At 29.2% G+C, this 26,848-nt stretch overlaps 1 protein-coding gene across 1 annotated transcript in view; it reads right to left on the bottom strand.

Moving 5' to 3' along the window:
• Positions 1–26,848, bottom strand: part of LOC142330887 (uncharacterized) — a 191,483-nt gene that overhangs the window by 107,262 nt on the left and 57,373 nt on the right. The gene's annotated exons all lie outside the window — the stretch shown is intronic.

The raw sequence follows: 26,848 nt of genomic DNA, 5'->3' as shown, positions 1-26,848 counted from the left end.
ATACTTAAAGTGATCATACTTTATTAATTTCATGTATAATTGTTATATAATCGGATCCAATATGGCGTACTGTATAACAAGTCAGAAAATGCGATAATTATTTATCGGTAGTTTTACTCTGTTTTACAACAACAATAATGGTAGTTTAGTTACAATTATCATGATTATTGTGGAGTTATAGAAATCTCTTTGTATTACAAAACGGTACTTGACTCTAGGCATACTTAACCCACGATAACCCTTCTGTCATTGTAGATATTCTGTCATTGTATTCACTTTCTATTTGTCCTAGTAGGAGGCCGAAAATATATACACCAAGTGGTGCTTTACATAAGTTCCTTTGAACATTGTTGTTTAAGAGTACATATATAGATCGACATGGTTGTGATATGTTAAAATATTTAAAAAAGAAAATTAGCTATTTTAAAAAATTACAAAAAAAAAAATACAATTTATTGTTTTAAACAATTCTTTAAAAAAGGGAGAAGATTCTAATTCAATTAAATTATATTTTTTTACTTCATTTATCGATTTTTTCTTCCTTTTGTACATTGTAATCTGTTCAGATAGTGAACAATAAGCAATTCCCCCCACGGCCCAATGAGATGGAGATGATACGTGTGACATATCATGTCATATATCATGACATAAATGAGGTATAGTCTTCTACAGACTCAGGCCGACTATTTCTAATACTTGTGGTTAATTTAACTTCACCATACTACACAGGCATTCACTGTCTAGTATTCGAATCCGTATAAAAGCAACTTACCTTTACTAGGATTTGAACCTTCGACTTCGAAAATCATCTTTAACAACTGATTTGCGGCGATGAGTTAACCACTAGATCAGCCCGGGGGTTTATTTATTGATATTTAAACTTCAATTTTTACTTATTACACCGATATCAATTGTTCTTTTATATTTTTTTGTGTAAAGGAGATTTTCCTGTTGGTCTTTCAGTAGTTCTTTCAAAATAACTTGAGAAGAAAGATGCTATGTAAATGTTATTTAAATGAAAAATTTTACGACTTATCGTCATTATTTATAATGAATAATTGTGTCCAACCTGATATCATTTTGGAAATTTCATGTGAAATTCTAGAAAACTGTTGTTTAAATATCGTTATAAAAGTAAAATGTTTTAAAAATATTCGAAAAAGTTAATTTAGGTTTACAGCTTATATTTATGTATTCTTGTAAACAAACTAAATAAATTGACAACGGACTACTTCTAGCGGTAGAGAGTAGCCGTGTGCAGTCGCCCGGCGCATCACCATTGGTCCACTCTACGCCAATAGCAGCTAAAATAAAAATGTAAGCAAGTACAACAAACAAACAAACCCACGATCCATCCATTTTTATAGAGATAGAGAGTGATTTTCAACCAGGCATAGTTCTGTCACTTTCTCTTTTTTTTGACAAACGTTTTTCTATTTGATCAACCATTTTTGTAATCCTATCCCATATCTATGCAAATAAAAAGACAATCTTCGTTTTGTTCTTCTAACAACTAAAAAATTGCTTTACCGATTTCGCTTAAAATATAAACATTCATTATTATCTGTCCCAGGAATGTTTACATGTTATTAGGTCCATATATTTGTTAGCCTGGCAGGAGATGTTTATTACGTAAAGGAATCACCAAAATCATCGTATATACCAGAGAAATGCAATAATTTTGTTTTATTTAATTGAAATACAATTAATATTGTTCATTTTACTGTTTTCGTAATATAATTTGTCAAATATAATACAAAATTATTTAATTCATACACTAAAATTTAGCAATAACGAAGCATTGCCGAGTCCACAAGTTGCATAAAATAGACTTAAAAAAAAATAATTCCAGAAAAACAGAATAAAGTACAAAATGTGTAAATATTCTTTGAATATATATTAGGAGCTTGAATTGTGGGGTACAGCGTGCAACTCCAGTATTGACATACTTGAACGCTTCCAAACAAAAACACTGCGGAAAATGCTCAACATACCCTGGTACATACGTAATAACCTTATATATAAGTTACGAACCGTTCGGCAGGAAGTCTCTCTGGTCAGTCTACGATATGAAAATCGTTTGGATCGGCACCCAAATTATTTGGCGGTCAATTTGTTAGAAAACACGATCAGTGATTTTTCAAGATTACTGAAGAACAATATTCTTGGTTTGCCTTAACGCTTCGATTAGATGACTTTATGGTGTGGCCGTTTTATAGTGCTCATCTATTCCATTATTATCACAAGCCGCTGGGTCTGTGGCAACTCAATATTAATTCAAATACATCTTATTTACTTATTTTTCTATGAACAGATTGTAAAGTCGCTGTGTCGTAATTAAAAAAAAATTCTTCGAATGAATTTTTTTTAACGACGGAAAAAATTATAGAAATAATTTTATAATCTTATAATAAAATAAAATTTTATAATAATTAAAATTAAAATAATTTTAATTCTAGAAAGTGTTTGGTTTTAATTTTACTATCCCTCCACCGACTTCTGCAGTGAAGTGATAGTGAGTCATAGTCTTTCATCTGGAAGGTTGGAATTTGAATTCCGGTCATGGGTGCCATTCTTTCAAACTCTAAAAAACTTTAATTTGACATATTCATGCGAAAGCTTCGAATATATTTGATAAATTAATTATTAATCAATAAAATAAATTTAGCTCTAACTTCAAGAGGCTAAAATTAAATAAGTTTTTGTAAAAATTTTTAACTCGGGGTTTTAAAATTTCATCAAAATTTGTTTATCATCTTTGGTAAAAGCATCTATTTAAAAAAGTAGTATAATTTTGGTACTGCATTCAAAATCCTGAATAAGCTTCATTCATGACGATATATTTTCATTTCATACAAAATTTAACAAATTTGAATGAAAATTTTAAGTTGAATGAATTTCTGAATTTATTTTAACTCTGACTAATAAATAATCTTCTTTAGGGTTGTAAATGTTATTCTATCATTAAATGTTCGTTTAAAATTTTTCTAAACTTGATTACAACTCGTATTATTCAGTAATACATTTTAAAAATAACAGATAATTAATTTTTGATTAAATAATTGAAATTGTAACTCATAAAAATATGGAATATATGTCTCATCCAAACGTACACGTATATTTACAGTTCATAATACTGGAAATAAATTTTTCAATTTAAATTATGACTAAAAATGAGAGACTAAATGAGATTGCTTGGAGAATAAAATGATCTAGATTCAATTATTTGACTGATTTTCTAAGGTAAATTTGTAAACCAAATAAAAAAAAATTCTACTGACTTTAATTTAATAGACTACGTATGAGAGGAAGAATTGTATCAATTATTTCCCGTTTGTTTGAATCATTACAAAAAAATCAAATCTCTGTTAACATAGAGGATTATAATTTTTGTACTAATCAATATATTGATGGGATTCTGATCAGCAGATCCAGGGAAAACTAGGCTAAATATATTATCGGCAAATATATCTCAGTTTTTAAATTAAAAATTACAAAAATCGAATAAAACATTTTTTAAAAATAGTACAACATGATTATTTTTTTATCGTTTATCTCCACGTATTATGCTTAGAAAGATAATGTAGGTTGTCTACAGTTTGGATTCATTGTTGCAAGACTAGCAGATACAAACAAACGAAGAACCCAATTAAATATCTGCACGATAATTTGTTTAGAATTAAATTATCAGATTTCTTTTTTAAGAATAAGCATTATTCTGATTATTTTGTAAATTTCATTACTTGATATAACTTCTTTATTATTTAAATACTTTTTTAACGAGTACGAATAATATGTATTCAGTTTTTTTTTACACTATAATTATTTTTTATTATGTTCACAGATTTCATTTACTATTAATGTAGGCTTTAACTACTTTCTTTTTTAATTAATTAATTTTGTTGATTCTTCCAAGCAAATTCTGGGATATTTCTTTTTTACACGACTACCCAAAAAGGAATGTAATGTATTTAGGGTGTATGCTTGTATATAATATATGTTCCTTCCACTTTAGCAGCTCAACAGCAGAACCGATTTAGGTGTATGACTCTGCGTAGAAATCCTTACGTCATCGGGAGTGTCATAGACTACATAAATATGTAAATATATATACTTGAAATAGTGGAGATTTACCTGTTGTAGCACAAACTTTACTGAATTGAATTAATGAATTATGAGACATTTTCACTGTGTGAGCTGGGTTTGAACTGAAGATCCGAATCAATCGAATGAATAATATTACAAAAATAATAGAATTAAATTTACGTTAAATAAAATAATATTAAATACATTTTATAAAATTCTGTTTAATAAAGATTTCTGTTTAATAATAATGAGCTTCCCGTGGAGACTACGTGTGAGACTAGAGTGGTGAGTTGAAGAGAGCACCACGTGCGAGGCAAGACCAATCATCACCATCAACTGCTAACAAACGGGGTGCCCTGAGGCGCTGTTTTGGGAGGTGCAATGGGGCGATCTTATAATATATCTCTGCATGCAATCGTCCATTTTCCAAAATTCAACGGGGTATTTGTTAGTAGGTTAAAGAATAACTTTTAAATGTATCAGGTACACTCTCGATTTAACAGATAACAGTTATTCGGAAATGTTGTTATATCTTCGCAACCAATCTTCCGATTTTAATAATTCAAATGAGGAATTTGCTAGTATAATACAAAATCACGATGGAAGAAGTAAATCAGAACAAAAAGAGCAATGTTTTTTTTCGGCAGTCGTGTTTTTTAATATTTATCTGTTGTTATTCATAAATAGCATACCTATCCATCCTGACGTAATTTATAATAATGTATGATTTGAATAAAAAAAAGGTACATAAATATATTACCCTACCGGAGTGGTCTAGTGGTTCACTCGTCGTCGCAAATCACTTAACAGCTGATTTTCAAAGTTGAAAGTTCTGAGGTTAAAATTCTAGTAAAAGTTGGTTACTTTTATATAAATTTGAATACTAGACAGTGAATACCGGTGTAATTTGGTAGAATTTAATTAACCACAAGTCTAAGGAATGGTCGGCTTGAGTATGTACAAGATTACACTTCACGTACATGTGATAAATACTATTTCATCTCATTGAGCTCCATGGTGGGGGGTTGATTCCCCCACCATGGAGAGGAGTCCCCCCCCCGATTTATTTACTAGTTCAACAGATCGAAACGTAAAAATTAAAAAACAAAAAAATAAATAAATAAACATCGTAATTATTTAGGGATTATTACTTTAGTATACAAGTAGAAGAATATACTAATTTATACTACTTAAATAGATCTGTATCGGGCGAATAATATATTTTAATACAATTTTAATCTTATGAATAAAATTTAATTTAACGGTAGAGGTTCTTATGTATCATGTTTTTATAATTCTTAATTATTTTTTTGTTTTATAAAGTATATATATATATATATATATATATATACATACTTTTTTATGGCTTCATAAACGTTATCTTGCCGTGGGATTTTTAGCTGCTGTGTGGATCCAATTTTGCTTACATCTGAAGCTGCGTATTATTGTAACCTGAATCACATTGTGCTCTATATAAATTTTCACTCGGGTGAGATTATTATTTTTCAATTCAGTATATATTTATTCGTAGATGTTATTTGTATTTTTAATAATATTTATTTTCTAACTACGTAAATAACTTATTTTGTGAATATTTTATTTTTATGAATAATTTAATATTATAATAAATGTTGGAAATTTTATTAAATTATAGTAATAGAAATAATCTATGAATAAATTAAAATTTCACTTCTTAAATATAAAGATTGAAAGTACAAATTCTTAAATTTTAGTCTTTTTTCGCTCAAAATTGTTTTTTTTTTTTAAATTTGGATGTTAACTACCCCAAATTTAGTGTTTTTAAATTCTGTGATTGTAGTAGATATTCTATTTTAAATATAACGTTACCAATAATAACAAAAAAATTAAATAATCCACTTCCTAAAAGAGATAAAATAATAAAATATAACTTAATCGCTTTCGATTTTTAGTTCATCATCAGAAAATATAAAACAATAATTTTTTAAACAAAACATTCGGAAAGTATGTTAACACCGTGTTAGACGGTATCTTCCGAGTTTCTTTTTCTCTAGAAGAAGCTATTTCTAGATTAAGTCAAAGATTAACAGTCATATCGTTATAAATAGGTGGTTTAGTGTCTGTCACTTGTATTTTCCTTTCCATTTCTCCCGCTACTTTCCATATTATGATAGGAGGTGCTATACTAATTCAAGGATAAATCCTGTGAACTGGTACTGGTATTAGACAACCATTTGCAGTGCGAACTGTATCATTCTGAGTTACATCAACATTCCTGACGTTCATAAATGTTTTCCATACTGGGGCTGCGTAATCTTCTACCGCAAAACGAAAAGCCATTGCCTTGGCCCGAATTACTACTGGTTATGCTTCCCATATCAAACCTATCAGTTTGAGAATAATATTATTTCTCCCAGAGATCTTTACTTTCAGCTCCAAGTTGATGTTTTTATAAATGACAATGTACGCCGACCTCCGTAGCGCGAGTGGTTTCGTCTCGCTCTTTCATCCGGAGCTCCCCGGTTTGAATCCCGGTCAGGGATGTTATTTTCACATGCTAAAAAAATTGTCATTCTTCTCTTCCTCTGAAGCAGTACGGTGGTCCAGGAGTTAAAAAAGAAATATACGGTCAAGCCTGATTCCTAAGTATCTTGAATCGCTGCAATATTCTAACCGAGATCCTTTTCATTTTGTATCAAGTTCCCTTCTCGCTTCGTTATGTTGAAGATGAAAAGCATAAAACCTGTGTCTTGCTGTGGTTTGCTCTCACAAGATTTTCTTCATAGTAATCTGTAAAATCTGCTAAGGCTTTTGTTAGTCTTCTTTTGACCTCTTTTAAAGTACTATCCTAGCAGCGATTGCCGTGTCGTCGACGTACACGAATCATCTTCCTTTCGGCTTGTTTAGTTGATCGTTTGTATAAATATTATATAGAAGGGGAGAAAACAAACTATTTCTATTTCTATTTAGTAGTAAAAAAAAAGTTACATTTCCGTATTTTTATTGTACATTTCATTTTACTCAAAAGAAAATTTATGATATGAATAAATGACATAATAAAATCGATAATGTAACTTTAAATCAAAATAATTGGTATATTAAAAACTGCTGTGTAATTACTTTTTCATTAATAACTTAACATTTAATGACAAAAACATTTTATAATTATTTCCTTTAAAAATCACTGCTCTGCTTACTTATAAAAATATCGTTTGTCTAAATGATGTAATAATATAATGTCACGGATACAAGAAGATTCATTATTGGAAAATAATTGGATAATTTTCTCTATAAAAAAAAAAGACCGGGGTTGAGTCAGTGAGTAAGGAGGAGGATTGTAAAGAAGGAGAGAGAGAGAGAGAGAGAGAGCGAGAGAGAGAGAGAGTGAGAGAGATGAGTAAGAGGGAGGGAGAGATGAGTAAGAGGGAGGTATTAGAATTTGGCGATAGAAAATTACTGTACTTCAAAAAAAAAACATAGTGTTGGAATGACATAAAAAACAGTAGTCAGGCCTATTTATAATTATTTAAAAATAATCGTGAAAATAAACAAAAATACAAAACAAAGAGTTGCGTAAAACGGCGGTCATTTAAATAAAATAGAGAAACGCCAGAGTATTGCTTTTAAAAAAATAAGCATATTCCGAATTTTTATAATAACTGTATATCAAAAATAAATATTATTACAAAAAGGTGACAACAAAGTTGTCATAATTTCCTGGCACTCGTTATTTATTCTTATATAATGGAAAAATAATGATACATAAAAAAGTTTAAAAAATTGATAATTTTCTACCCTTTTCCATCCACAAAATCACCTCCTAAGAAAATTGTTTGATTTGTTTACGCCTACTAAGTTGAATGGAAGAAATTACAAAAGATTCCACTGAAAAATGTATAACCAATAAAAAGGTTATTGGTTAAGTAACATTTTTAACGGTGGCGAGTGAATTATGATAAAATTTTATTGTAATATTATTACAATTTTTATAATTATTATTTTTTTCCCTGGTGAAATGAGGTCATACTAAAATTTTTGAGGCGTTATATAAGGGAAAAGATTGATAGTTTTTTTGAGCTGAAAAAGCGATACAGAATAATAATGTCATAATTTTCACGACATCCGACGCACAACAGAAAGTTTTGGTGATGAAAAACACTTTTTTTTTTTACTTCTGAAGTGCAATAATTTTATTATATGATTAATAAATGCATAAATTTTATTACTAAAACTTGTAGAGAACTTTATTCTGAGAAAATTGATGTAATAAAGTTTATAAAAAACATAAAATAAAAATCAATTTTCATTTTTAAAAACAAAACTTAACAGAAAAATGATATAGATTTGTACAAATTAAAAAGCTTATTTCCTAAAAGAAAATAAAAATATTTAGAACAAGGTTGAAAAGGAAATTTAAAATAAAAATTTTAAAATGTGAGTGCTAATATAATGAATATACTTGCCAATGAACTCGAAACATGTAGTTCACCACACACTCTAACAGTATCCTTTACATATTCTAACTTCCCTCAATTTCCTCCACTTAGACTACCCTTGAAGTTGTGTGCTCCCGTCGTGTTGTTGATTTTCTCTCTCTTGCAGTTGTATCTGCAGGAGAAACCATTCTATAGAAATATGATCAAAGAACCATTTTACCGCCAAATAGTCTTCACTGCTACCACCATTCTGTGTATCATTTCAAACCATATCATATCATTTCAAATAATTACATATCTCTAATAGTGATTGTTTTGTACTTTATAACAGCAGTCCTTGATCGAAACTGAAAACCTTGACCTTAGGGATTGTTTCTCCAATTCCTGTCTAGTCTATTACAAATGTTTAATTCTTTTACTGTCGGTAGAATAAATTCTTTGTGAAGAAATTTTGATTATAATATTTTCCAACTATTGCGTTCTTTTTAAGTTATTATTCTTCTTTGAATAATTTTTTTTTATTATAGGTAATTCTGTTCTTCTTAATTATTTACATATCCTTAATTTTTATGTTTAAGTGTCCTAAAATTTTAAGAATGGTTAAAATATTGAAACGATTTCTGACAAGGAAAACTAACTGTAATTCAGTGTGAGATGAATTTCGAAATTATTGGATTAACCTTAAGAAACACGGAAATTATGGAAAAAAATTCCTTAAATCTAATATTAGGGATTTTTCCTTTATTTTAATTTTCTTTTATAAAAAAAGTGTAGTTAGAGGTTAGGATAATTATTAATAAAAAAATAAATAAATAAAAATATTTATTTTATGTAAAACATATGAAAGTACCTTAGCTCAAACAAATATAATAATAATTTTTCAAACATTTATATATTAAAAGAATTGTCTGTAAACCTATTTCCAGTCCGTGTGGGCGTTCTATTGGATGGATTCAGCTGATTTTTATTTTATTCTGCTGGAAATAACCCACAGATATGTTGTCATCACGCGTCATCAGAACCCCAGAGTCTCCTCTGAGAATTTCTAAAAGTATCCTCACTTCTTCCTTAATTGAGGAGCATTCCGAAGTAATTACTCATAGGAAAATTACTTTGAAAATCCACCGATATTTGATGACATATGTGAGGGCCATTTTTAGGAGAATAAAAAACTTTTCAGTCCGTTCCGGCCAGTTGGACGTTTGGACGGACTGGAATTAGGTTTTGAGCACGCACTTTACTTGTGGTAGGAAAGGAAAGAGAAAAAACGGGGTTGGGGATGAGACGTGTTGTAAGTGGAATAGGGTTTTTGCCGGTTTTAAAGAAAATATATTAATACTGTGGAGCAGCAAGGGTCTACTAGGTTCAACTAACTCACCACTGTAGCTCAGTGCGCATATTAAAAATGCATCATTACACAGTTGAGATAGTCAACTTTTTCGGTTTTAAATTAAGCGTAACTCAAGAATGACTCAACCAATCTACATCAGATTTCACTTCACAACTTTAGATTCACTTTAGAGTATATCTAAATTTCAATAAAATTAATCTAGTAGTTTTGGAGATTTTCAATCCACAGAATTTTACATATATATATATATATATATATATATATATATATATGTATATATACATATCCGAATAACCGTGATCTGTTAGATTGAGAGTGTACCTGATGCATGCAAATGTTAGCCTTCAACCTACTAACAAATACCCCGTTTGAATTTTGAGAATCCGACGATTGAAGATATTATAAGAACATCTCATTGCACCTCCCAAAACAGCGTCCCAGGGGTACCCCATTTGTTGCCGATTGATGGTGATGATTGGTCTAACCTCCCGCGAGGAGCTCGCATCACCTCACTACTCTAGCCTGACTTGCAGTCCCTACGGGAAGTCCATTATTATTAAACAGAATTTTTTTAAAATTTATTTTATGTCAATTTAATTCTATTATTTTTGTAATATTATCCATTCGATTGATGCGAATCGTTCAGTTCAAACCCAGCTGCTCACACGGTGTTAGAGCATCACAGTTTAATTCATTCATTAAAATTCATTAAATTTTATGCTTCAACTGGCAAATCTCTACTCCTACATATAATCACTATACGTATAATATATTTTTTTAGAAACTTTTCTAGATAAAATAATACATATACATTTTTTTGTATATTTATTAATATACAATTATTGTTATTTATTTATAACAAGTAATTTATAAAAAAAATAAAAATCATAAGATTTTATGAACTAATGGCTTAGAATTAGTTGCCTTCTACATAAATTGTATTTTAAAGAATACACACTACTCTCCAAAAAATAATATTTAAATAAATTAAACTGATTTTATTTATTAAAGAGTAATGGTATACCAAATATTACTAAGATATTTTAAAGTATTTAATGCTTAAAATTATATGTTTATTTGTTTAAAATATATGTATGTTACTTTAAATTTGATTAATCCGGTTAGTATGCAAAATTGCTGATTACTATGTATAATCGGCTCCAATGTTGGAGAATTTAATAAATATAAAGCAATTTATTAAATATACCAAATTTTATATATTCTTCATATTACATATTTTACATATTAAATTAACGACTTGACTACAAGCAGTAATTACTAAATTTATTATTTAAATAATAAAAATATTACTGTTAATTAGTCGAGATAAGCGGGCGAAGTGGGCGTAGGTTTTTTGTTTATATTATCATAACCTTTTTTCCCTTTTTTTTTTTATAAACACGCCCAAGGCAACCAGTCCCCGCCGTTACGCACGACACAGTCACCTCAGGGTGTCGTGGCAGCAGTCTGTGCTTTCTCTGACTTACCCCCTTCACGGGGCTTTCCCAACGGTGTCCTTCCAGCCTCATAGGAACATGCCGACTTCCTCTACTGGACAGCCGACACGCCCCTCCGCTGGAAAGCTACCTCCCCGGCCCAACTCTATAAGCTCCAGACGTGCGTTGCACACGTCCTTTGCTGTCCGCGACCATCTCACACCTAAAGAGTCTTCTATAACATCATTGGGGAGTTTCGACCCCTACCCCATTCTTGCGTGTGGGCGGGCCAAAAATACCCTAGGCATAGAGGCTATCTCCCTGGCCCTAAACGTCGTCACGCTTCGACCCTAGCCTTCCTGAATTTTTGAAGTCTTCCCAGTCTGTTTTTTTAATTTTTATAAACAAATACGTCAGAACACAACAACCCCAGCACTATATGTTTAGAACTACATATAGTAAATATATATTCACTATAGTATAGCACATTACCGATACATTTAAGACGTCTCACTACATGCCCTAAAATTACATTATTACTACATAAAGTTTACCATACAACAAAAATACAATCATTACATCAAAGAATATGCACCAATATTTTTAAAACTTTACAATATTTATTTGCTAAATTATCATAACCTAACCAAACAAAACCTATGTTCGCTTCACTTTCTAGCCTCGTCTAATTGACGTTAAATATACAAATATATGTTATTCTCCAACATTGGAGTCGATTAATCAAATTCATTGTTAATTATGCAAAATCACCGGATTAATCAAATTCACTGTAAATATACAAAAGACATAAAGATAAAAATTTTTAAAATTTGTTTATTTTAGTGAGTAGAATCAGATAATAGTTCTTTAAAACAATTTTTAATTTTCAAGAACATATATATAAATTACAAAAGAAATTCTTTTTTTGCAATGAACTGGATTATTTGCTCTTTTGTTATATTAAAATTTTAATTAATGAATATTTTTCAGCTACACGTACCTTTTTAGTTTCTTTTTTTTTAGGTAAGTTCGTTATTTAGTTTGAACTTATTTAACTTTTTAATAATCTGCGGGTCAGTAACATTTATTTAAAACTAACTGCATGGAAATAGGTGTTGTGGAAGTTTGTAAATTAACATAACTTTTCATTTATAATACTTTATGCTTTTTGTACCTTTTAGTACTAAAGATTACAAAAAAAAGTGGTTTGATAAATTAATTAAAATTTCGTATCATAATTTGAGGAAGATTATTTTATTAATTAAATTTTAACACTTCTATAATGTCGGTTTGTTTTCTATGTAGACCTTGTAAAAGCTTTGAAGCTTCTATTAATAAATTTTCTCGGTTGCATGGGCTTTTAAACTAAACTACAAAACAGAGAATTCCTATTTACGAGTACTGAACGTTATATTGGGGTAACTATGTTGAATAAATTTACTATGCGAGTGAATTCTCTGTTATATTTTAACTAAAAGTTTTCTTTCAGTAACCTATTATCTGTTTAAATAATTAATTTAATGTTATTTTGCATTTTGCGTTAATAGTATAGTTTATATACGAAGCACGCACGCATACACTTGATGAACAATACCCTACACGCACATCCGTGTAGAGAAAATACACATCAATATAATGAAATGTCTTAACGTAATTTTAGTGAGAAAAAGAAATTGAAATTAACTACTTTTCGTATCAAATAAAAATAATAAAAATTCATTATGAACTTTTATAATAAAAGCTTGATGATTATTGTCTTCACATCTCAATCTTTAGCTAATAAATCAATATCCAAAAGGTCGTGAAATCAATTCCCATTACAGGTTTAACATTTTTTTAATACATAAAATTTAAATGTGTTGAGGTAATGCAGACGTTAAAAGCAAACCTTATAGTGAATATGAATATCAGATAGAGTTAACATAAAAATAGTATTGAAATATAAGTAGATATAAAAAAGTAATATTAAATTTTAACAGTATCGTTACGTTTTAATTAATAACATTTCCTGGACTTCACCAAGAACACAGCTACATGAATTGCTTGAATTAATACACTTAAAAAGAATTCGGATAAAGCATATGAAATGAATACAGCTCTTTTTTAACATTCTAACAAAAACCATCACATTTTACATATCATATAAATGAATGATGAAACAATGTTGGGAAAAAACTATCTTTATACTTATAGAGACTTATTTTAATTAGTTTTTCCCTGATAGTTACATACTTTCCTGTTTGATTTAGAATAATACGTGCAGTAAAAAGGGAAAATTACGATAATCATGCCAAAACAATCACCTTTTCCTTGTTTTTGTTTTTTTGTTTCTTTGCTGTTTTCTTTTTTGTTTTCTGTTTTTGTTTCTTTGTTTAGAGGTTCACTGATTATACTAAAAATAAGACAGAGAGTAAATTCTGTTTGTTCATATGTATATATTTATTGTTTGTGTACATGATGACGTGTATTTCGGTAAATAAGTTTAAAATAAGAAGGCTAAATTATCTTTAAATTGAGCACGGTAAATTTTATATATGGAGTATTGATCTCAAAGATATGTGTAGTTAGATGGAAGTAAAAAGTCATACCTCGACTACAGTTAAGCATAATTAAAGTTTTACTCCCATAAATTTTGAAATTTCTTAAAAGGATGATGATTTTGTTTTATATTTAAAAAAATGGATCTAGAATTAAATAAAAATAATAGTTGTTTTTGTGATTTTTGTTACTTTCCTTACTTGGTGTTTTTTGTTCAAAATTTGTACGTATACTTTATTTATAAAAAATTGTCTCTAGTATTTGTTCGTATATATCTATTAATATTAACAATTAAGAACTGATCGAAAAAATTATATAAAGGCATTAGTCAAACTGTATGGAGTAGATAGAGGTTGAAGCATTTTAGAGCATAGGATAAAAACATTTGCCACAAAGTTTAGCAAGGTTGTTGCCAATATTCTATTTACTTGGTGCCAAAACCAAGCAGCAAACAGGCTGTTCGGTTAACTTAATTGTTAATGTCAGTTTGATAATGGTAGTACAATATCTTATAGTAAAAAATAGACCACTAATAATTTTTCTACATATTTTTAATTAATATTATTCTGTTATTATTATTTATTTCGCATTATTTATCGTTTGTTTTTTAAAATACGTATTAATTGTAATAAGCTTAATTTCATTTGTTATTCTATAATGTAAATGAATAGTTTAAATTGCTCTATTATGTATTATTTGCACTTTTTAAATTATGAAAAAATATTTAATTATAATTTATTAATCATGAATTCAACAAATTTATGAACATACAATTTGAATTCACATGTTAATAAAAGATTATATTTCGTAGCCTGGAATGCACAGTAATGATGTAATCGTATACATGCAGTAAAAACGACTGTACCACACTCTTCCGTATAACGTAAACAGAACTTGTGCCGTCTTCTAGATAAACACTTCTTTTTGCCCGTTTATACTACCGTGAATACTCGGCATAAAATATCTTAAAATATTCTAAACTTGATAAGAAGAGTTTCATCTTAACTAACAATGATCCTACGGGTCTTGAACCAAAGTAAAGTTTCACCAAGTAATTTTGTACCAGAATTTTGAATTGATTTATGATTGTTCATTATTTACAATTATTCTTGCTACAAACATTCAATTCAACCTTTGTTTTTTTATCTTCAGTCATTTGACTGGTTTGATGCAGCTCTCCAAGATTCCCTATCTAGTGCTAGTCGTTTCATTTCAGTATACCCTCTACAACCTACATCCCTAAAAATTTGTTTTACATATTCCAAACGTGGCCTGCCTACACAATTTTTCCCTTCTACCTGTCCTTCCAATATTAAAGCGACTATTCCAGGATGCCTTTGTATGTGGCTTATAAGTCTGTCTCTTCTTTTAACTATATTTTTCCAAATGCTTCTTTCTTCATCTATTTGTCGCAATACCTCTTCATTTGTCACTTTATCCACCCATCTGATTTTTAACATTCTCCTATAGCACCACATTTCAAAAGCTTCTAATCTTTTCTTCTCAGATACTCCGATCGTCCAAGTTTCACTTCCATATAAAGCGACACTCGAAACATACACTTTCAAAAATCTTTTCCTGACATTTAAATTAATTTTTGATGTAAACAAATTATATTTCTTACTGAAGGCTCGTTTAGCTTGTGCTATTCGGCATTTTATATCGCTCCTGCTTCGTCCATCTTTAGTAATTCTACTTCCCAAATAACAAAATTCTTCTACCTCCATAATATTTTCTCCTCCTATTTTCACATTCAATGGTCCATCTTTGTTATTTCTACTACATTTCATTACTTTTGTTTTGTTTTTGTTTATTTTCATGCGATACTTCTTGCGTAGGACTTCATCTTTTCCGTTTATTTTTTTTCTAAATCCTTTTTACTCTCGGCTAGAATTACTATATCATCAGCAAATCGTAGCATCTTTATCTTTTCATCTTGTACTGTTACTCCGAATCTAAATTGTTCTTTAACATCATTAACTGCTAGTTCCATGTAAAGATTAAAAAGTAACGGAGATAGGGAACATCCTTGTCGGACTCCCATTCTTATTACGGCCTCTTTCTTATGTTCTTCAATTGTTACTGTTGCTGTTTGGTTCCTGTACATGTTAGCAATTGTTCTTCTATCTCTGTATTTGAACCCTAATTTTTTTTAAATGCTGAACATTTTATTCCAGTCTACGTTATCGAATGCCTTTTCTAGGTCTATAAACGCCAAGTATGTTGGTTTGTTTTTCTTTAATCTTCCTTCTACTATTAATCTGAGGCCTAAAATTGCTTCCCTTGTCCCTATACTTTTCCTGAAACCAATGCAACCTATTTATTTTAAATTATTAAATGAGCGAGAAAAGGAGAATTTAAAGGATAATTCTAATTTTTTTTTATTAGTACAACCATAATTTTCGAAATTCTTGAAATAAATTTTTCAAAAACGGTTAGTATGATTTTAACGAATCTTTATATATGTTTTTTGTTACTTAAAAGATTTTAGTTAGGTAATTTTAGTATCAAACTATTTATATAAAATTTTTAAAACTTATATTTAATCTCATATTTGTTAATTATTTATGAAAATTTTCATTAATGTTATCAAAAAATTAACATGCATACGATAAAATTTTAATTAATAATTTTACATTTACTTTCATATTCAGATAATATTGTTCTGATGTCATAACACAAAAAAAGATCAAAGCATTTTGCATATTTTTTTTTCATAAATTTACATTGTATTATTACTTAGAGAATAAAAATGAATTTGTAAAACGTTTATGATTTTATGATATAATATTACATGGTAGCAAGCCAATGAAATAATACAGCAGATGAAAAATTAAAAATTGAATCTATTTATAAAGTTAAATTTATATTAACTCTTGTTCTTGTTGCTACTATATTATTTGGAATTCTTTTGCGTGCAGACTGTTTGTATCTTTTACGAAAAATAAATTTAAAAAAGAAAGAAAATTAAGGAATATAAGAAAAAAGAAAGAAGTAGAAACATGCAGCAATGATACTGTTAAGAAATGTTAGGATTTAGAAGCTAAAGAGTTACCCATTATAGTTTATTGAGGGTGGCAGGAATGGTTTTGTAAGAAACAAAAAAGGTACATTTTGTGAATGTGTATATATATGTGTGTTTGTATTTGTGAAGTAAGAAGTACGCACTCTCTATTATGTAACACAAACAGGAACACAATGGTTCAATATTGTCACGTAACAACTGTAAAACGTGTTCAGCTGTAAATAGGTATTATTGCTCAACTTTTACGTGGCACTTATTACTTCAATTGTCATAGCAATTATTTATTGTAGTAGGTTTACTTGCATATTAAAGTTCAGCTTTAAAATTAATATTTGATACACAACTGTTAATTGAACATTTTATTTACTACATATTTAGTCGCTTACCATGTGTACTAATAACGTATTTTTAATTTATTTTTAGCCGTACACCAATCTTCGCACAACTCCGTAAAAAAAAAAAATGGAAAGCAGCTTTAATTCGATTTTCTCAAAAGTGTAATTTGAAAAGTAATAAACTTACTAAAATTTGACTCGTCTAGTAGAAGTTTAAATGTCTTATTTATACGTGATGTATATATATATTTCTTATTCCTAATGTTTACGTTGCAGTTTATTCAACTCATAAAAATAAGAACCCCCACGGTCCAATAATATGAGGGTGATATGTATGACATGTAAATAAGGTATAGTCTTGTACAGCCTCAGGCCAACCATTCCTGAGATGTGGTTAATTGAACTCCAACCTTCAAAGTACATAATACCGTTATTCATCGTCTAATATTCATCCATTCAATGTAAAAATAGCTTATCTTTATTAGGATTTGAACGTCAGAAACTCGACTTTGAAAATCAGTTGTTAGACAAATTTTTCCACGATTTAACTATTAAATCAACCCGGTGGGTCAATCTATATGTAATGAAGAATCTATAACAGACTGTCTGACATCACTGGACAGATATTCTTCCACTAAACAAATAGGTAAACCTAAAGGGTTGTTTAAGTGGGCTACTACATGGTTTCAATCGGGTGTAATTTTTATAGTTTTATCTAAACATATTCTGTAAAGGTAGGATATGTTTGTCAATCTGCTAAAAATGTACAAATGTGACATATTAACTAAAAATATGTTCTGATTTTCATAAAACAGGCATCAAGATATTAGTTTCAATTTCTGATTGACGATCATCATGTATCAAGTTGAAAGTCCACCAGCTATAGATATATAGATTTTTTCAATTTTTTCATGTATCATTATTTTACTCGTGTGTTTTATAAGAATAAATAACCAATAACAATGTCAGGAAAGTAAACTTTGTTGTCAGATTATATATATATATATATATATATATATACATATATATCTTATTATCTTATCTATTTATCTTATTGCTTCAGAAAATGAGATGAAATAGCAATTTTTGTAGCGTGTGAAAATGCCATGCCTGACCAAGATTAGAACCCGGGACTACTGAATTAAATCACGAGAAACTACCCCTCGCGCCTAGGAGGCCGGAAATATATATATTTAAGAGTAATTAAATAGTTAATCCGTCATTTTGCAGATTATATAAGAATATCTGAGTGATATTACAAAAATGTTATCATTAAAAACGTATTTCTTTAAAGATATTACGCAAGTTTTCGCCGTTAGGATCGCTTGCCATTCATATTAATAATGTAAAAATATTAACAGTTTAAAAAAAACTATTTGATTTTTCGCTAAATTAATTATATATATAAATTTATTTAAGCATAAATAAACTTATCATTAAACATAAATTATTTAGTTTACCGTAGAAAGAATGAAAAATATGACTTGAAATTATTTTTGATATGATGATCAGACGTGTTATATAATACTATGAACAAAACTGTTATTAAATATTTATAATGTTTACGTACATCATCCCATCTGAAATATGATATTATCTCTCTTGTTCCTTCAAAACGTGAAAAATACTTTGTAAGGTACTAAAACGGGCTGTAAAATTGTTGTTTGGAACCCATAAATATGAATGACGTAGACAGATGTTTATAAATTAAAAGTTTTACTTCAATTAACTTATCTATTCGTTTATGTTTTTAAAAAAAAATTGATATAATTTACTGACAAAAAAAATACATTAATTAATTAACTAGGTTTGTTTTTAACATTTTTTTTTTCTTTGATTTGCCTCTAACGGGGACTCCCCCAGGGTAGCACCCTCGCCGGGTCTCGATCTTTTCAGCTTGGGGGGTCAGGATTCCCCCTGCTTCCTCGCGGACACCCATTCGTGCAAGCCCGACGAACGACGACTCTACAGAGGGTTGTCCCTCACCCCCTCGCACCACGATCTTTCTACTGAATCACCCCTACTACATAAAATATAAAATGTGATCCCCTATGTAAAATTAACCCCAGGGTTAAATGTGGTCCCTATGTTACATGTTTTTAACATTTAATAATATTCATCTCTACCTAAGCAAATAACAGTGCTATTTTTATTTAACAAATATCAAAGATCAACACGATTGGAAACCTTATTATTCTACCCTTTCCATTTCAATAAATCTCCAAATAAATCTACATGATCTCCACAGCAATTTATTTCAAATGAAATAAAAATATTTTCTATTACATGACCAATATTGGTTTAGAGAATTGTTTTTACACAATACTGATTCTACAAAACACTTCCTACATACTCGTATAACTTGTTGGAATTAGGTGGTAAATAATTTCTGATTACACCATCTAAATTTTTTTTTTTTAAATCTTGTTACATATTTTTTATTTTCATATATTTTCTTTATTATTTTCATGTATTAATATGGATTTTAACCATTTTTAAAAAAATAACTTGATTATAAATTCTCTCTGGTTAAGTCTTTACCATACCTTTTGTTCATTTATTCAGCCAAAATACTGAAACATTTTCTTTCTTACCACTAGAATACCATACCTACTCATTATTAATATAATATTATTATCTATAAGTATAATTTTGCACCAGTCTGATTATAATATTTAATTATTCAGTATAAGCTGATATATTTTTTATAACAATTACGTGGTATAATGAAATGATTTAAGTTATAAAAAACTGTCTGGGCTAAAAGAAAATTTGTTAAGTTAATTACAGGTTAACAATATTATAGTATGAAGTATGTTTTAATTATTACTTCAAAAAGAAACTACTGACTTTTTCTTCTCTTTCAAACGTTTATAGGCGCTTTGTTTTTTCATATATTTTAAAAAGTATTTTGTTCAAACAGCTTAAATTCTTCTTACTTAAAAAAAACTCCATTTTAGCTTTGTTTAATAATTTTTCAAGAATCTTGGATTAACAAAAACATTACTTTTCTTTAATTGAGTCTTCTATCTACGATTGAATTACTTTCCACATAGTATCCGTAAATGAAATTTAATAAAAATCTCTTCTAATCATAAATAATATATAATAGTAGATGATATAACTGAAATAGTATAAAATAATTTATCAAAACATTAAAAATTGGTAATAAACTTCCATTACTACTTTAGTTAGTATTAAACGGCTTTTAGATATTATATCTTACACATTTATTCGATCACAATCGATATTACTTTTTAGAAAATCGTTGGTTGATTTTTTCAGTATGAAATAATACAATTGTGCGAAAGTAAGATTGTTCCTAAGCTGTTGGAATTTAATATTTGTATATACAATTCCTTCGGCCAACCTTTATTTTTTCCTGTTTAGACTCCGGGAATCATCGTCAGGTATTACTTCAGAGGATGAATGTGGATGATATGTATGAATGTAAAATGAAGTTAGTGTTGTACAGTCTCAGGTCGACTGTTCCTGAGATGTTTGGTTAATTGAAACCCAACCACCAAAGAACCCCGGTATCCACGATCTATTATACAAATCCGTATAAAATTGACTGCCTTTACTAGGATTTGAACGTGGAACTCTCAACTTCGAAATCAGCTGATGTGCGAAGACGCGTTCACCACTAGACCAACCTGCTAGATTCCTTCGGCCAACCTGAATTATTTCAACTATATTTTACCTTTATATTGGCTCTAGCAGTTGTTTTTTTTTCAATTCAGAAATTCACTACAGCTGGAGTAATTTGGATACTCAAAAAAAAACAATGAATCCACCAGTAATATATTTTATACAGTGAAAATTAAGTTAAAAATATTTATCAGGAGTTAGGCTAGACAGAAAAAAGTGCTAACTAAAGAGATTTAAATGGGCTACGATCATTTTTCATTTATAATATCAAAACAAAAAGATTAAGCTTAAGAAATTAATTTTTGTATTAATTTATCCATTGTAGATAAATATAATAACCACATTTTTGCAAAAACTGGCCTCGAGTTAGGTTCCCGACAAAAATTTGGAATTTTTTAAAACTATTTTTTTGTACACTTCATTTTTCTAGTTGTAAGTTTTGAAAGTCTGATCAAATTCTTAATTATAAGAATAAGAAAAGTTAAAAAAAGTTTTAATGAAAAGAGTATTGAGTAACTGAATGCGTTTAAGTGCAAGAAACATGCCAAACATTACTTAAAAGTAACACGATCACATGAACATGTACTTGTGTACACGAAGAGGGAGAACCTAATTTGAACAAAGATAAATTGAACCGAATTGGATAGAATTCAATCCATTCTTGTTTAGGTTGAATTACGAAACTATGCAATATAAGATACCTATCGTTTGAAAATTAGTACTGGTATCTTCTATTACATTTCAACTACTCTAACTTTTCTATTATTTTGTAAATTCTCGTTTTTACGAGTATGCTGTTTTATCGTTGTAATACGCTTTTTGGTATTATTATTATTATTATTTAAAAGCTCTTTGCTGTAAATAAATAATTATTTATTATAAATTCAAAATTTAATTGTTTTGTTAATTTATTAGCAAAGCACTTAAGTAAAGAATAACATTAATAAAGAACAAACTATTCCCAGATTTACGGCGTTACATGATTGAAATAAATTCCATTCTTGTGAGGTATTCTGGTACTCTATTTATTTTAAACATTGCTAAATAGTTTCTTATTACAGTGTCTTTCTTTCCTGTTTAGCCTCCGGTAACTACCGTTCAGATAATACTTCAGAGGATGAATGAGGATGATATGTATGAGTGTAAATGAAGTGTAGTAATGTACATTCTCAGTTACAGTGTCTATTTCTCAATTTGTACTTGTATTATTAAATAATTTACATTAATATAAAATTTTAGCTTGTTGTAAAAACATTATGAGATGAATTCATTCCTCATATTAAAAAAAAGAAAAAAGGTATTTTTTAATATGGCACAAAGTATTTTTTAAAAAGCTATCTGTTGTGGAATGTACAGTTGGTTTCGAAATTAGATGAATCAAATTAATATAATAATTGTTTTAGGTCTTTCTTGTGGTTAGGACCATGCAAATATAGGTAATTTTCTTTTCTCCCAATATTCTTTTATTCTTTCCGCGTGTTTAGTCTTTCTCTCTTCCGATAATTCTTCTTAGATGTGATTCTTTTCCTTCTTCACCTTTTCAAACTCAATTTCATGTATTTTTTATCTGAATAGCTTTCTATCTTTCATTTCCTGTTCTTGGATCTCTAGATTCTTTAATTCTTTCCTCTATTTATTATAGGTATCCATGGTTGCTCTTTTGTTCCTAGGGTTTAATAAATGTTTCTTTATTTTGTCTCTGTCATTTTTGTAAACTTAACCCAGGAATCCATTCTCCTTTTCATGTAACTTTTTAGATATCCTCTGTTTCTTCATTAAGTTCTTGAGTTGAATTTCAGCCTATATTTTTTTTTTTGTTTTCTTAAGGCTTTTATTTTTCTCAGTGTTCTCTCTATTTCCTATAACTGTTTCAGATTGGTAGAGGGCAACGTTTCACTTCTGTATAGTACCACTGGACTTTCACGTGATGTCTGACTTTGGGCTTTTTTGAGAGGTTCTTTTAATTGTAGATATCTTCGGTCAGGAAACGTAATTGATCCAATTTGCTCCTTCTCTCTTTTATCACCGCTCTATCCGTATTGTTGTATTTTATTGTTTCCCTAGATATTTGAAACTAGACATTACTTTAAGATTTCCGTATGCTTTTTCTTTTCTTTTAACGAAATGACACATAAAACAGAAATGCTATAATAGAAATAAATTTTACACACAATATTGTAATTTATTAATTATTATTGTAAATTAATCACACCACTAAAATTCAACTTTATAATAATAACTAATTTATTTATTTAGCTACACAACATATTAAGCGTATAGTTTGTTTTATTTGCAACAAAATTAAATTGCATTGATTTGCTTCAAAGCATTTAAATAAAACTCTAATCGTAAGCTTATTATTATTAAATATTTACTATGCTTACATACATTTCAATCTAAAATACAATCCCTTCTCTTTTATCTCCCTCAAAAAATAATTTTGTCAAAGAATCATTCAAGTTATGATTAAAAAACAATCAAGTTCCTCAAGATAATGAGTTGGTAAATCATTATTTGAGGTTTATAAATATGAATCATACAGATTGATATTTTTAAAATTAACAGGTTGACTGCATCAACAATACACCTTTAGAACTGATATACTGAAAAAAATTTAAAATGGACTACCATTGCTGCAATGTTTTTTATTGCGTTTTTTTTTTTAACTTTATGAGTTGAAGTGAAAAACTATTAATAAAGATTTTGATTTGTGTACATTGATTTTAAAATTTTCAAAAAATTCAAATTATGTCACGCAACAAACCGAGGATAATGAGACATATATTGTTGTCTCATTGTTAAATATAAACTCACATTTTTATTAAAAAGGTACCATGATAACCAGAATTACTTGCCAAAAAGTGATTGAATATACTTTCCTTCTAATAAACCATTGTTTTTTTTTTAAGAACTTCTTGAACCTTTATAATAAAATATAAATTTTGCATAACCCCCTCCCTAAAAAAAAAAAAAAAAAACACTAAAACACTACACTTTATTACTTTTATAGTAAAAGAAAAAAAAAAAAAAGAAAAAAAAAAACAACAAACAACAAATGTACATCATGTACATTTTTATATTTAAACTAAGCAAAAAATTTGTATTTAGGTCACATTTTATTTACGAAATTTCTCATCTAAGTTTATTTTGCTTTGATGAGGTGATTTAAAAAAAAACAGACTAAGCAAAAAGACAACAATTTGTTGGCTGATGGTCACATTCGAATAAGATGAGTGGCCTGTATGGTGGCGAGGCGCATGTTGAATATTGTTGTTTTCGCTGTTGCAGTTCGGGACATAAAGCCAAGTCTTTTGGTGGCCCGGTTTGCAGCGGCCCCTGGTTTTAACTGTGGAGAGGCCGGCCATGTGTGGAAGGACTGTTGGTGGTGGAGGCTTGATGTCCTTTATGGAACATATATGGGCACGCACCCGAGGGGAAGAGCTGCAAAGCTTCTCTTTCACAGTGATGCGTGCTGCCTGCGATGGACAACCCCATTTGGGAAGGGTGAGAGCTTCCGGCGTCTCACCATCGATGAACGGACGGGGGAATACATTGTATTGGCACTGGGGGGAATGCAATGCCGTAGTCCCGGTGGGGGTTCCCTTTTGTGGTTCCTAATTAGAGGCATGGCATCAAGGTTGGAGTTCCGACGAGGTGACCTCATCGGTCATCGGAGGTTCTCTCACAAGAGGCACGGCATTCAAAAAGACCGGAGTTGCGCTCAGGGAATCTTTTGTCGTTCCCTCCGCTCAAGGCATAATATTTCAAGATCGAGTCCCGGCTGCCTGGGTGATGACATGAGACGGCGTTAGCCGGACCCAGGGCAACTACCGAGGTAGTTTGATCCAATGGTACCCCTCGGAGCTGACTTTATGCTTAATTGCGGGTTGGGCTTCGGGGAGCGGGGTAAATAAAGATAAAAAAACAAAATTACGACCTTGCGTAATGACATTTTACTATATAAAATCATATCCCTGCGCTAAACATACAAACAGAAACGATTATTTTTATCATAAAAATAATACATAGTAAGACGTAAAAAATAAAGAAGAAGAAAATTTTAATTTAATAATAACACTGCACTGAAACATAAACTGATGATTTGGATCGTAAAACAGAGACAGAAATCGTGAATAACAAAATGAGACATCATTTGATGTCTCATGGGGACATGTTAAAAAATGTACCTTAACCATTTTTGACATGATTAATTATTTTGAACTGATCATAATAAAATATTTATTTAAATATTCTGGTTTAGTTTTTAGGTATAATTATCATAAATTTCAATATTGTTCGATTTCAAAATCAGACTCAATAAACAAATAATTTTCTTCGTTTTGAGTTTATTGTATTTAACTTAATTAGAACGGTTGTGGATTTGATCAGTTATTATAACAAGAAAATCAATAATTTAAATATACCCAAATATCTATATAAATTAAATTTAAAAAAGTTACAAAAAAAAATTCAGAGAATTCTTAGTAAGCAGTCGGGTAAACTACTCGAACAGCTTTACTTGCATTCAACTAGATATTGAAGTGCAGAAGCTTAGTATTTAAACACTTTCTATGAATGAAAAAATTTAAGAAGGATTATTGGAAGTGATTATAACCACCATTACAAAGCTAGTCGTTTGGAAAAAAGATCAAAATATTCAGTATTAATAATAAAATGTTATTATGAAATCCTGTGGTATTCACAAACTATTAAGCGAATGAAATTTTTTAAATATGCCTTGCATTTCAAGATTCGTTATTTATTTATTTTTTTAAAACACCTTACATTTGCTGCATTAAAATAAAGGGGTTTTAATATCATATAAATAATTTTTGTGTCTTATATTAAAATTCTATGAATGTTCCTGAAATTTATTAATATCTTCCCATATTCGGCTAAACAAGACATTTTTAAAATTATTTGCAATATAAATAATTAAAATAAAATACAAAAACGTGTGTAAAAATTGTTTATACATTTGCTTGTAAAAATTGTTAGAGTAGATTTGTGTGACCCTGCAAATAATTTATTTTTAGGGAAATGAAATATTAAATTCAAATCACCTGTACTCTGTTTACTGAATTGTTTATGTGAGTACATTTGCGTGAGCCTCCAAATAATTTATTTTTAGGGAAATTAAATATTAAATTCAAATCACCTGATAATCTGTTTACTGAATTTAATATTTTATTCGAAAAACCACTTCATTCTTTAATTTGAACACCGATTATCGATTGTTAACTGAGGGAATTGATAAACATTTTTACTTCCTTGTACGAAGTAAAGGAAGTATTGCGATCGCAAAAAATTTCGGTTATCGGATTTCAACGGAAATATCCATTTTGACAATTTCGGCTTGTCGACTGTACGTACGTCTGTGCGTATTATTTCGCATAACTCAAAAACGATTAGCCGTAGGATGTTGAAATTTTGAATTTAGGTCTGTTGTAACACCTAGTTGTGCACCTCCCCTTTTGATTGCAATCTGACTGGACCAAAAGTGTTCAAAAAAACCCAAAATTCAATAACACTTGGATTTTGGGCATTTTCTTAACTACAATAATAATTTCTCATTGAGAGCTTTTCAACGATATAAGTGTGGTACTGCCCAGTTTTTGGTTTGAAAATGAAGGCCTATAAATTTTTTTTTAGTAATTGGTATCAGCTGATGTTTTTGTTTTAGAAAAATGTAAAAACTGAATTGGAACTGTTAATGTTTATTTATTGTATTGACATGGTTCATGGATTGTTTTTTTCAAAGAACATGTTTTTACCTTTCAGTTGTGGCTCTTATACTGTTTATTGCAAATAGTGCTCAGCTATAATGATGCTAAATTGTTTATGGTGTTATTATCTCTTAATATTTTTATGTTTATTTTTTTGTGGACTATCTCATTTTGTTATTGTCTGGTAACGACCTTTCTTTAATATTATTTTAAACGATTAAACTACATTTACATGAATCTAAATTGGATTGTAATTTTGAATTGTTTATTAATATTGTTTGTTTG

Source organism: Lycorma delicatula, chromosome 10 (genome assembly GCF_047948215.1).
Source record: "Lycorma delicatula isolate Av1 chromosome 10, ASM4794821v1, whole genome shotgun sequence".
Taxonomy (NCBI): Eukaryota; Metazoa; Arthropoda; class Insecta; order Hemiptera; family Fulgoridae; genus Lycorma; species Lycorma delicatula.
The sequence above is the reverse complement of the archived record's forward strand: the minus strand, read 5'-3'. Positions and strand labels throughout refer to the sequence as shown.